We start from the raw sequence: 11,120 nt of genomic DNA, 5'->3' as shown, positions 1-11,120 counted from the left end.
ATGATATAACAAAGGCCCATAAACATCCAAAACATATAATATAATAGCATGGAACAATCAAAAATTATAGATACGTTGGAGACGTATCAGCATCCCCAAACTTAATTCCTGCTCGTCCTCGAGCAGGTAAATGATAAAAACAGAATTTTTGATATGGAATGCTACGTAACATATTTATCAATGTAATCTCTTTATTGTGGCAAGAATATTCAGATCCATAAGATTCAAGAAAAAAGTTTAATATTGACATAAAAATAATAATACTTCAAGCATACTAACAAAGTAATCATGTCTTCTCAAAATAACATGGCCAAAGAAAGCTATCCCTACAAAATCATATAGTCTGGCTATGCTCTATCTTCATCACACAAAATATTCAAATCATGAACAACCCCGCTGACAAGCCAAGCAATTTTTTCATACTTTTGGTGTTCTCAAACTTTTTCAAACTTCATGCAAGACATGAGCGTGAGCCATGGATATAGCACTGTAGGTGGAATAGAATGGTGGTTGTGGAGAAGACAAAAAGGAGAAGATAGTCTCATATCAACTAGGCATATCAACGGGCTATGGAGATGCCCATCAATAGATATCAATGTGAGTGAGTAAGGATTTCCATGCAATGGATGCACTGGAGCTATAAGTGTATGAAAGCTCAACAAAAGAAACTAAGTGGGTGTGCATCCAACTCACTTGCTCACGAAGACGTAGGGCATTTTGAGGAAGCCCATCATTGGAATATACAAGCCAAGTTCTATAACATAAATTTCCCACTAGTGTATGAAAGTGACAATCATGGTGCTACTTTGAAGCACAAGTATGGTAAAAGGAGGGTAGCATTGCCCATTCTCTCTTTTTAAGCATTGCCTCTTCTCTCTTTTTCTCTCTTTTTTTGGCCTCTTTTTTCGTCCGAAGTCTCATCCCGACTTGTGGGGGAATCATAATCTCCATCATCCTTTTCTCACTAGGACAATGATCTAATAATGATGATCATCACACTTTTATTTACTTACAACTCAAGAATTACAACTCAATACTTAGAACAAGATATGAATCTATATGAATGCCTCCGGCGGTGTACCGGGATGTGCAATGACTCATGAGTGACATGTATGAAAGAATTATGAACGGTGGCTTTGCCACAAATACAATGTCAACTACATGATCGTGCAAAGCAATATGACAATGATGAAGCGTGTCATAATAATGGAACGGTGGAAAGTTGCATGGCAATATATCTTGGAAAGGCTATGGAAATGCCATAATAGGTAGGTATGGTGGTGTTTTGCGGAAGGTATATGGTGGGTTTATGGTACCGGCGAAAGTTGCGCGGTACTAGAGAGGCTAGCGATGGTGGAAGGGTGAGAGTTCGTATAATCCATGGACTCAACATTAGTCATAAAGAACTCACATACTTATTGCAAAAATCTATTAGTTATCGAAACAAAGTACTACGCGCATGCTCCTAGGGGGGTAGATTGGTAGGAAAAGACCATCGCTCGTCCCCGACCGCCACTCATAAGGAAGACAATCAATAAATAAATCATGCTCCGACTTCATCACATAACGGCTCACCATACGTGCATGCTACGGGAATCACAAACTTTAACACATGTATCTCTCAAATTCACAACTACTCAACTAGCATGACTCTAATATCACCATCTTCATATCTCAAAACAATCATCAAGTATAAAACTTCTCATAGTATTCAATGCACTTATATGAAAGTTTTTATTATGCCTAAGAGAAAATTACCATGCTGTTCTAAAGACTCTCAAAATTATATAAGTGAAGCATGAGAGTCCATCTATTTCTTCAAAATAAAACCACTGTCATGCTCTAAAAAGATATAAGTGAAGCACTAGAGCAAATGATAAACTACTCCGAAAGATATAAGTGAAGATCAATGAGTAGTCGAATGATTACGCAACTATGTGAAGACTCTCTAACATTTAAGAATTATATATCTTGGAATTTTATTCGAACAGCAAGCAAAACAAAAGAAAATAAAATGACGCTCCAAGCAAAACACATATCATGTGGTGAACAAAAATATAGCTCCAAGTAAGTTACCGATGAACGAAGACGAAAGAGGGGATGCCTTCCGGGGCATCCCCAATCTTAGGATCTTGGTTGTCCTTGAATATTACCTTGGGGTTCCTTGGGCATCCCCAATCTTAGGCTCTTGCCACTCCTTGTTCCATAGTCTATCGAATCTTTACCCAAAACTTGAAAACTTCACAACACAAAACTTAACAGAAAACTTGTAAGCTCCGTTAGTATAAGAAAATAAATAATCACTTAGGTACTATTGTGAACTCATTCTAGATTCATATTGGTGTAATATCTACTGTATTAAAATTTCTCTATGGTTCCTTCCCTCCGATACTACTCATAGATTCATGAAAATAAGCAAACAACACATAGAAAACAGAATCTGTCAAAAACAGAATAGTCTGTAGTAATCTGTAGGATTCAAATACTTCTGTAACTCAAAAAATCCTGAAAAATTAGGAAGTCCTAGGAAATTTGTTTATTAATCTACTTCAAGTGGAATTGATATTTTATCGCTCTCCGGTAAGAAATGAAAATTATTATCGTGAGCGCATACTTTCTGTTTTTTACAGCAAGATCAGATAACAATCACCCAAGAAGGTCCTAAAGGATTTACTTGGAACAAACACTAATTAAAATATAAAACCACATCTAAACAGAGGCTAGATGAATTATTTATTAGTAAAAAGGAGCAATAAGCAAGGAACAAAAATAAAATTGGGTTGCCTCCCAACAAGCGCTATCGTTTAACGCCCCTAGCTAGGCATGATGATTTCAATGATGCTCACATAAAAGATAAGAATTTTAACATAAAGAGGGCATCATGAAGAATATGACTAGCACATTTATGTATAACCCTCTTCTTATGCATAGGGATTTTGTGAGCAAACAACTTATGGTAACAAGATTCAACTTGCGTAAGAAGGTAAAACAAGCATAACTTCAAGATTTTCAACACATAGAGAGGAAACTTGATATTATTGCAACTCCTACAAGCATATATTCCTCCCTCATAATAATTTTCAGTAGCATCATGAATGAATTGAACAATATAAATATCACATAAAGCATACTTTTCATGATCTACAAGCATAGAAATTTTATTACTCTCCACATAAGCTAAATTCTTCTCATTCAGAATAGTGGGAGTATCATAAGAAACTCGAATACTATAAATTTTTTCCACATTGAAAGAATAATGTTCAGAAAAAGGGTAATCATAATCATGACAAGTTTTATAAATATAATCATCTCTACTTTTTATAGCATAAGTATCATCACAATAATCATCATAAGTAGCAACTTTATTCTCATCATAATCGATTGAAACCTCTTCCAAGATAGTGGAATCATTACTAAATAAAGTCATGACCTCTCCAAATCCACTTTCATAATTATCACAATAAGATTGAACATCCTCCAAAATAGTAGGATCATTAATTCCTAAAGTTGACACTCTTCCAAACCCACTTTCATCAATATAATCATCATACATAGGAGGCATGCTATCATCATAATAAATTTGCTCATCAAAACTTGGGGGGGGACAAAAATATCATCTTCATTAAACATAGCTTCCCCAAGCTTGGGACAAACATTAATTGCAGCAAATATATTCTCAAACAAGTCATTCTCATCAAACATAGCATCCCCAAGCTTGGGCCTTTTCATATCATAAGCATAATCACTCTCATCATTAATAGTATGGATAGCACCAATAGTATAGCAATTATCATCATCACAATGAGTAATAGGGGCAACATCATTTGGGAGGGATACCTTTCCACCTTTGCTCCTTCGTCTTTTCTTTTTCTTCTTCACATGATGTGTGGGTTCAATCCTCTTTTTGGAGCTCTTTATTGATGAGATTGGTTGAATAGAAGGCTCCTCCTCGTTACCTGATTCATCATAAGAAATAATAGGAGGATATGGGGACACCTCTTCCCTTTCATTAGTATTCTCTTCATCCTCTATTTGTTTTCTTTTCTTTATGTAATTGGCAATATAAGGATTTTCAATGCAATTCACCGCACAGTACATAAAAATTTCTTCTAGATCAATATCGAGGAATTTCTCAAGGTTATATTCTGGAATATGCTTAGTTATACGTTTCATTTCTTCATAACCCAAAAGCAAACGAAGTTCATTATGATGTGCAAGGTAAATCAAATCATCACAATTTTTGGACATGATACAATCATGGAACAATTTGCATCGAAGATATAAATGACCATGTTCATTGCAAAGTTCACAAGTATGGTGAAGAAATTTTAAATTTTCAGCACAAACATTTAGCCTCTCTTGAATCCATTTTGTTTCCAAATACTTATGCCTCTTGCAAAATCTATTTTCCCTAATTGGTGTGTACTTGCAGGCTCTATATATTCCACCAAAGTTGACATGCTTATAAGAGACATTTTCATCATGACTAGTGCAATCATCATTAGTACTATGGATATTCATGGAGTTAATACTAACAACATTGCAATCATGCTCATCATTCAAAGATTTAGTGCCAAACATTCTATAGACTTTTTCTTGTAGCACTTGAGCACAATTATCCTTTCCATCATTCTCATGAAATATATTAAAAAGATGAAGCGTATGAGGCAAACTTAATTCCATTTTTTGTAGTTTTCTTTTATAAACTAAACTAGTGCTAAAACTAGAAACAAAACACTTTGCTGCAGATATTAAGTTTCCAAGTGTGGTGGAATTGACAACTCAGCTGCTAATACTTGAGAATATTCTTTGGCTCCCCTTGTGTTGAATCAATAAATTTGGGTTGAATACTCTACCCTCGAAAACTGTTCTGATCCCCTATACTTGTGGGTTATCACAAGTTCTCTCAACAATAATAACATAATTGGATCATATAACTATCCCTCAACATGCAACAAAGAGTCACTCCAAAGTCACTAATAGCGAAGAACAAACGAAGACATTATTGTAGCATACGAAACCACCTCAAAGTTATCCTTTCTGATCGATCTATTCAAGAATCCGTAGTAAAATAACACGAAGCTATTCTTTCCGGTCAATCTATCATAGAGTTCGTACTAGAATAACACCTTAAGACACAAATCAACCAAAACCCTAATGTCACCTAGATTCTCCAATGTCACCTCAAGTATCCGTGGGTATGATTATACGATATGCATCACACAATCTTAGATTCATCTATTCAACCAACACAAAGAACTTCAAAGAGTTCTCCAAAGTTTATACCGGAGAGTTAAGACGAAAATGTGTGCCAACCCCTATGCATAAGTTCATGAGGTCATGGAACTCGCAAGTTGATCACCAAAACATACATCAAGTGGATCACGTGATATCCCATTGTCACCACAGATAAGCACATGCAAGACATACATCAAGTATTCTCAAATCCTTAAAGACTCAATCCGATAAGATAACTTCAAAGGGAAAACTCAATTCATCACAAGAGAGTAGAGGGGGAGAAACATCATAAGATCCAACTATAATAGCAAAGCTCGCGATACATCAAGATCGTGCCAACTCAAGAACACGAAAGAGACAGAGAGAGAGAGAGAGAGAGAGAGAGATCAAACACATAGCTACTGGTACATACCTCAGCCCCGAGGGTGAACTACTCCCTCCTCGTTATGGAGAGCGCCGAGATGATGAAGATGGCCACCAGAGAGGGATTCCCCCCTCCGGCAAGGTGCCGGAACGGGTCTAGATTGGTTTTCGGTGGCTACGGAGGCTTTTGGCGGCGGAACTCCCAATCTATTCTGCTCCCCGATGTTTTTAGGGTATATTGATATATATATAGGTGAAAGAAGTCGGTCAGGGGAGCCACGAGGGGCCCACGAGGGTGGGAGCGCACCCAGGGGGCAGGCACGCCTCCCTACCTCGTGGCCAGCTCGAAGCTTCCCTGACGTAAACTCCAAGTCTCCTGGATTGCTTCCGTTCCAAAAATAACTCTCCCGAATGTTTCGTTCCGTTTGGACTCCGTTTGATATTCCTTTTCTTCGAAACACTGAAATAGGCAAGAAGACAACAATTTGGGCTGGGCCTCCGGTTAACAGGTTAGTCCAAAAATAATATAAAAGTGTATAATAAAGCCCATAAACATCCAAAACAGATAATATAATAGCATGGAACAATCAAAAATTATAGATACGTTGGAGACGCATCAACAGACAGTTTTTGGCTTTCTCTACTAAGGTGCTTGACGGACGAACCAGAAACACAATTGCAGTAATTCTCCCTTTACTACCCTAGCCAAACAAACGAAACGTAAGGTAGCAAACACAGGAGCCGGGCAACCCAACTATTGACCAAAGACATGATTCGGAGCCGATGCATATAATGCCAAGCTCGAGACGTCGAAATGTGCTATAGAGCTATTCAGGCTTTTGTTTAGCGACACATATGTGGCCATATAGAGCCCCTGGCAATTTGTGCCGAGATGTGTGAGTGAGGCGACTGAGGAGACGGCATACAGTCTATGAATAATGGTAATACCGAATAATTTTTTTCATTAGAATCTGATTGATACGTCAAAACATGATCTTACAGAGGCCACCATAATCACCAAGGCCATTTTATATGCCAGGGGTCTAAGTGGAAGGGGGAAAGCTCTATACAGGTTCTTGAATAAAGTTTTGGTCTACAAAATTCTTTGGACCTCCTGCCGCACATCTGCGCCGCTTTTGCCTTGGAGAGAGGGGTTCCTTAAGAGGAATGGTCTTTGGCTATTTATATGAAACCGGACTCGAAAAGAGTCCTTGTAAGTCCGTAGGATGAATAGGTTTTAATTCACCTATGGTAGAAGAGAAAAAATAATTAAGAAAAAGGGGAAGGCCATCTAGGGTCGAACTGTACTATGGGCCTATCCGTATTGTGCCTCTGCTGATGCCCAAGGTATTTTGAGTGCATAATTATGCACGTGCGGTACAAATTTCGTGAATGTGTACGGCAACTAGCGGAGGCGAAACTGCTAGTCCAGCTCTGGAATTACTGTGCTGTCAGCAGGCGAAACTGACCGGTCTTGTTTAATAAAGTCTGGCGGCTCGGCGGCCGATGAGGTGTGCGGCTTGACAGGGCCGCTCTGTACTTCGGCCACGATGGCCGCAGTATGCTCCTCAGTACAGAGGGAGCGTTCTTCCATTGATTGTAATGACGCCACATGGGCCGGGCATCTTCAGCTTTAGATAAGCATAGTGTGGGACCGCGTTAAAACGGGCGAAAGCGGTTCGTCCGAGCAGTGCATGATATCCAATGCGGAAGGGGACGATATCGAAGACCAAGTCTTCACTTCAGAAGTTATCTAGCGAACCGAAGATGACTTCCAATGTTATTGAGCCCTTGCAGCGGGCCTCTACACCAGATATTACTCCTTTAAAGGTAGTTTTAATGGGATTGATTCTTGACGAATCGATGCCCATTTTGTGGACAGTGTCCTGATAGACCAGGTTGAGACTGCTGCTGCCGTCCATGAGGACTCACGTAAGGTGGAATCCGTCGATGATTGGATCAAGGACCAGAGCTACCGAACCTCCATGATAGATACTGGTTGGGTGGTCCTTTCGATCGAAGGTGATCGGACAAGACGACCATGGGTTGAATTTTGGGGCGACCGGCTCGACGGCATAGACGTCCCTTAACGCGCGCTAGCGCTCCCGCTTGGGGATGTGTGTGACATATATCATATTCACCGTTTTTACCTTGGGTGGAAATTTCTTCTGTCCCCCCGTGTTCGGTGGGCGAGGTTCTTCGTCGTCATCCTCACTGGGTGGCCCTTTCCCTTTATGTTCAGTGTTAAGTTTGTCGGCCTATTTAAAGACCCAATAGTTTCTGTTGGTATGATTGGCAGGCTTATCGGGGGTGCCGTGAATTTGGCAAGGCCGATCGAGAATTCTGTCCAAACTAGATGGACCGTCTCTGTTTCCTTTGAATGCCTTCTTGCGTTGACCGGATTTAGAGCCGCTGAATCCAGCGTTGACCGTTGTGTCTTCGGTACCTTCGTTGTTGATTCGACGCTTGTGCTTGTTGCATCGTGGTTTTCCATTGCCGTCCCTAGCTACAGAGGTGCTGGGGTCGCTGGTGCTATTGCTTCTGCAGTCTAGCCAGGTGTCTTCTCCCGCGCAAAAGCGGGTCATTAGTGCGATAAGGGATTCCATGGACTTCTGTTTTTCTTGGCCGAGGTGTCGGGCGAGCCAATCATCGCGGACGCTATGTTTAAAGGCCGCGAGGGCTTCGGCATCCGGACAGTAAATGATTAGGTTCTTTTTAATTAAGAACCTTGTCCAGAGTTTCCGGGCTGACTCTCCTGGTTGCTGGACTATGTGACTGAGGTCATCAGCGTCCTGGGGCGTACATAGGTACCTTGGAAGTTGTCTCTAAAGGCATCTTCCAAGTGTTCCCAGCTGCCGATAGAATTTTCTAGGAGGCTGTTTAACCAGTGTCGTGCTGGTCCCTTAAGTTTCAAGGGGAGATACTTGATGGCATGTAGGTCAGCCCGAGTGAGGTTGTGCTTGTCGCGCCCGGCCTGACGGCCGTCCTCTCGTGCTGGGGCACGTCCACTTGATCCATAGATTGATATGGTTTGATCGGCTTTATTGTCCAGGTCCTGTCGTAGGTCGTATGTATATTCTGGAGCCGTCGTTCCCCTGCTTCTATGGCGAGGTGGTGCGGGCTGGTGCTCGGCTTGAGTTGCCGCTCTGTCCCGGCCATGCGACGGTCGGTTAGGTCTGTCAGCAGCATCACGCGTTGGTGGTATGGGCTCTAGGTCCTCATCGTCGAATTGGCGTAGCAGCTTGTGTCGCTGTCAAAACCGGCAGATCTTGCGTAGGGGGTCCCGAACTGTGCGTCTAGGATCGATGGTAACAGGAGACGGGGGACACAATGTTTACCCAGGTCCGGACCCTCTCTATGGAGGTAAAACCCTACGTCCTTCTTGATTTATATTGATGAATATGAGTGTTACAAGAGTGGATCTACCACGAGATCATAATGGCTAAACCCTAGAAGCCTAGCCTATGTGGGTATGGGAATGAGTATATGTGGTGTCCTTTCCGGACTATCCCCTTCGGTTTATATAGACACCAAGGGGATCTAGGGTTTACATGGAGTCGATTACATAAGAAGGAATCTTCGATCGCCAAGCTTGCCTTCCACGCCAAGTAGAGTTCAATCCGGACACGGTGCAGTCTTCGACCTTCATGTCTTCACAGCCCATCAGTCCGGCCCAAAGGATAATAGGCCGAACACCCGAGGACCCCTTAGTCCGGGACTCCCTCAGTAGCCCCTGAACCTTACTTTCAATGACGAGGAGTCTGGCGTGCAGATTGTCTTCGGAATTGCAAGGCGGGTTACCCTTTTTCTCCGAACTCCAAGATAGTCTTCAGATGCAATGAAAGTATCCTGACCCATTACGTACACCATACACAACCGTAGAGAGAATATAATATTTGCACAAATCTAATCTATTGACAGCTTTTTTTAACACGACATCAGGTCTGTCCAGTTATAATTTCAAACCGTTTTTCTTTTGCCATCCCATGCTTCGAGACGTGGTTGCTATTGGCATGTCTTGTCAAAAGAGATCGTGCCCCCTTATTGCGGGATTCTCATCAATGCGAGCATGGGTAACTCAACCGTGCCGCTTATACGGGCCTAGGGAACAAGCGAATCCTAAGGCGAGTGGGGAGGCGTTTAATATTTGATGCCTTTATAAGGGGATAAGGATTCCCTCTTCCTCTCCCCACGCTCTCTCTCTCTGTCTCCGCCTTTCCGATGTCAAGCTCCAATGCCCAAGCTCTCATCTCCTTTCCACTCAAGCAACCATGTCCGGATCTGGTGGTCAGGGCAAGTGGATGGTCTCCTCCGTCAAGGAGGAGTACATTACTAAGCTCCGGGCAGCCAGATATTTGGCGAAGGAGATCGCCCATCGTCTGCCAGCTAAGGGACAAGTTGTCCCCATGCTGGAGCCCACAGAGAGGGTGGTATTCATCCCCCATTTCTTCCACGGGCTAGGGTTTCCACTCCACCCTTTCGTCCGTGGGCTGATGTACTACTACGGGATAGATTTCCATGATTTGTCCCCGAATTCCTTCCTCAACATCTCGGTGTTCATCATCGTGTGCGAGGCCTTCCTCCGCGTCCATCCCCACTTCGGGTTGTGGCTCAAAGTAATCAACGTGAAGCCGAAGGTGGTGGAGGGACAACACGCGGAGTGCGGAGGGGCCATGGTGAGCAAGCTATCCAACGTCTCATGGCCCAAAGGCACCTTTGTTGAGACAGTAAACTAATGGCAGAAGCAGTGGTTCTATATTATAGAACCTCGCGGCACCACTTGGGCCGCCGCTACTGAATTCTGCTCCAGCGCTCCCATGCGACTCACCTCCTGGGTCGAGAAGAGTCCGGACTGGTGTGCACCTGATGAGCTGATAGCCCTGCAGATGGGCGTTCAAAGCATGGTGACCAAGGACATCAAGCTCATCGACGTTATCCAGGTGATGCTAATCCACCGGATTCTTCCGCGCCAGTGCCGCAGCCGCCCTTTATGGGAATTCAATTCGAAGAAGCACCAGACCCTAAAAAGGCTCTTCGATACTTCTCACGAAGGGGCCTGGAAGTTGCTCTTTAAGGGCAACGAGAGGCCACCGGCCACGGACTCAGACCGTGGTCACAATTGTAACCGCCCCGCCAGCGAGGTATGTTACTTTTGATGTACTCCCAACTTAAATGTTTCAAGGATGACGTTTGAGACTTTAGTATTGCTTCCTCGGGACTAGGTGGAGAGGGCGAAGCGGATCCAGTGTCACGTAGAACCATTCATCCCGCGCCTGGCGAAGATATTGGTGCCGGCGCCATATACGGCGCCGAAGAAGAAGGCTAAGAAGAAAGCCAAGGGGGCTAAGAGCAGCCCCCGTCGCAAGGGCACTTCGGACGCGGCGTCCGAAGACGACGAGGCCCATTCCTCTGTCGCTGAGGACAATGATGAGGAAGAGGAGGAGGAGGAGGAGGAGGAGGAAAACAACCCTCCTCCCGAGGAGAAGAAGAAGAAAAGCGTGGCCTCGACACATCTGGAG

The sequence above is a fragment of the Triticum urartu genome, chromosome 5 (assembly GCF_003073215.2).
Source record: "Triticum urartu cultivar G1812 chromosome 5, Tu2.1, whole genome shotgun sequence".
Lineage (NCBI taxonomy): Eukaryota > Viridiplantae > Streptophyta > Magnoliopsida > Poales > Poaceae > Triticum > Triticum urartu.
Note: the sequence above shows the minus strand (reverse complement) of the source record.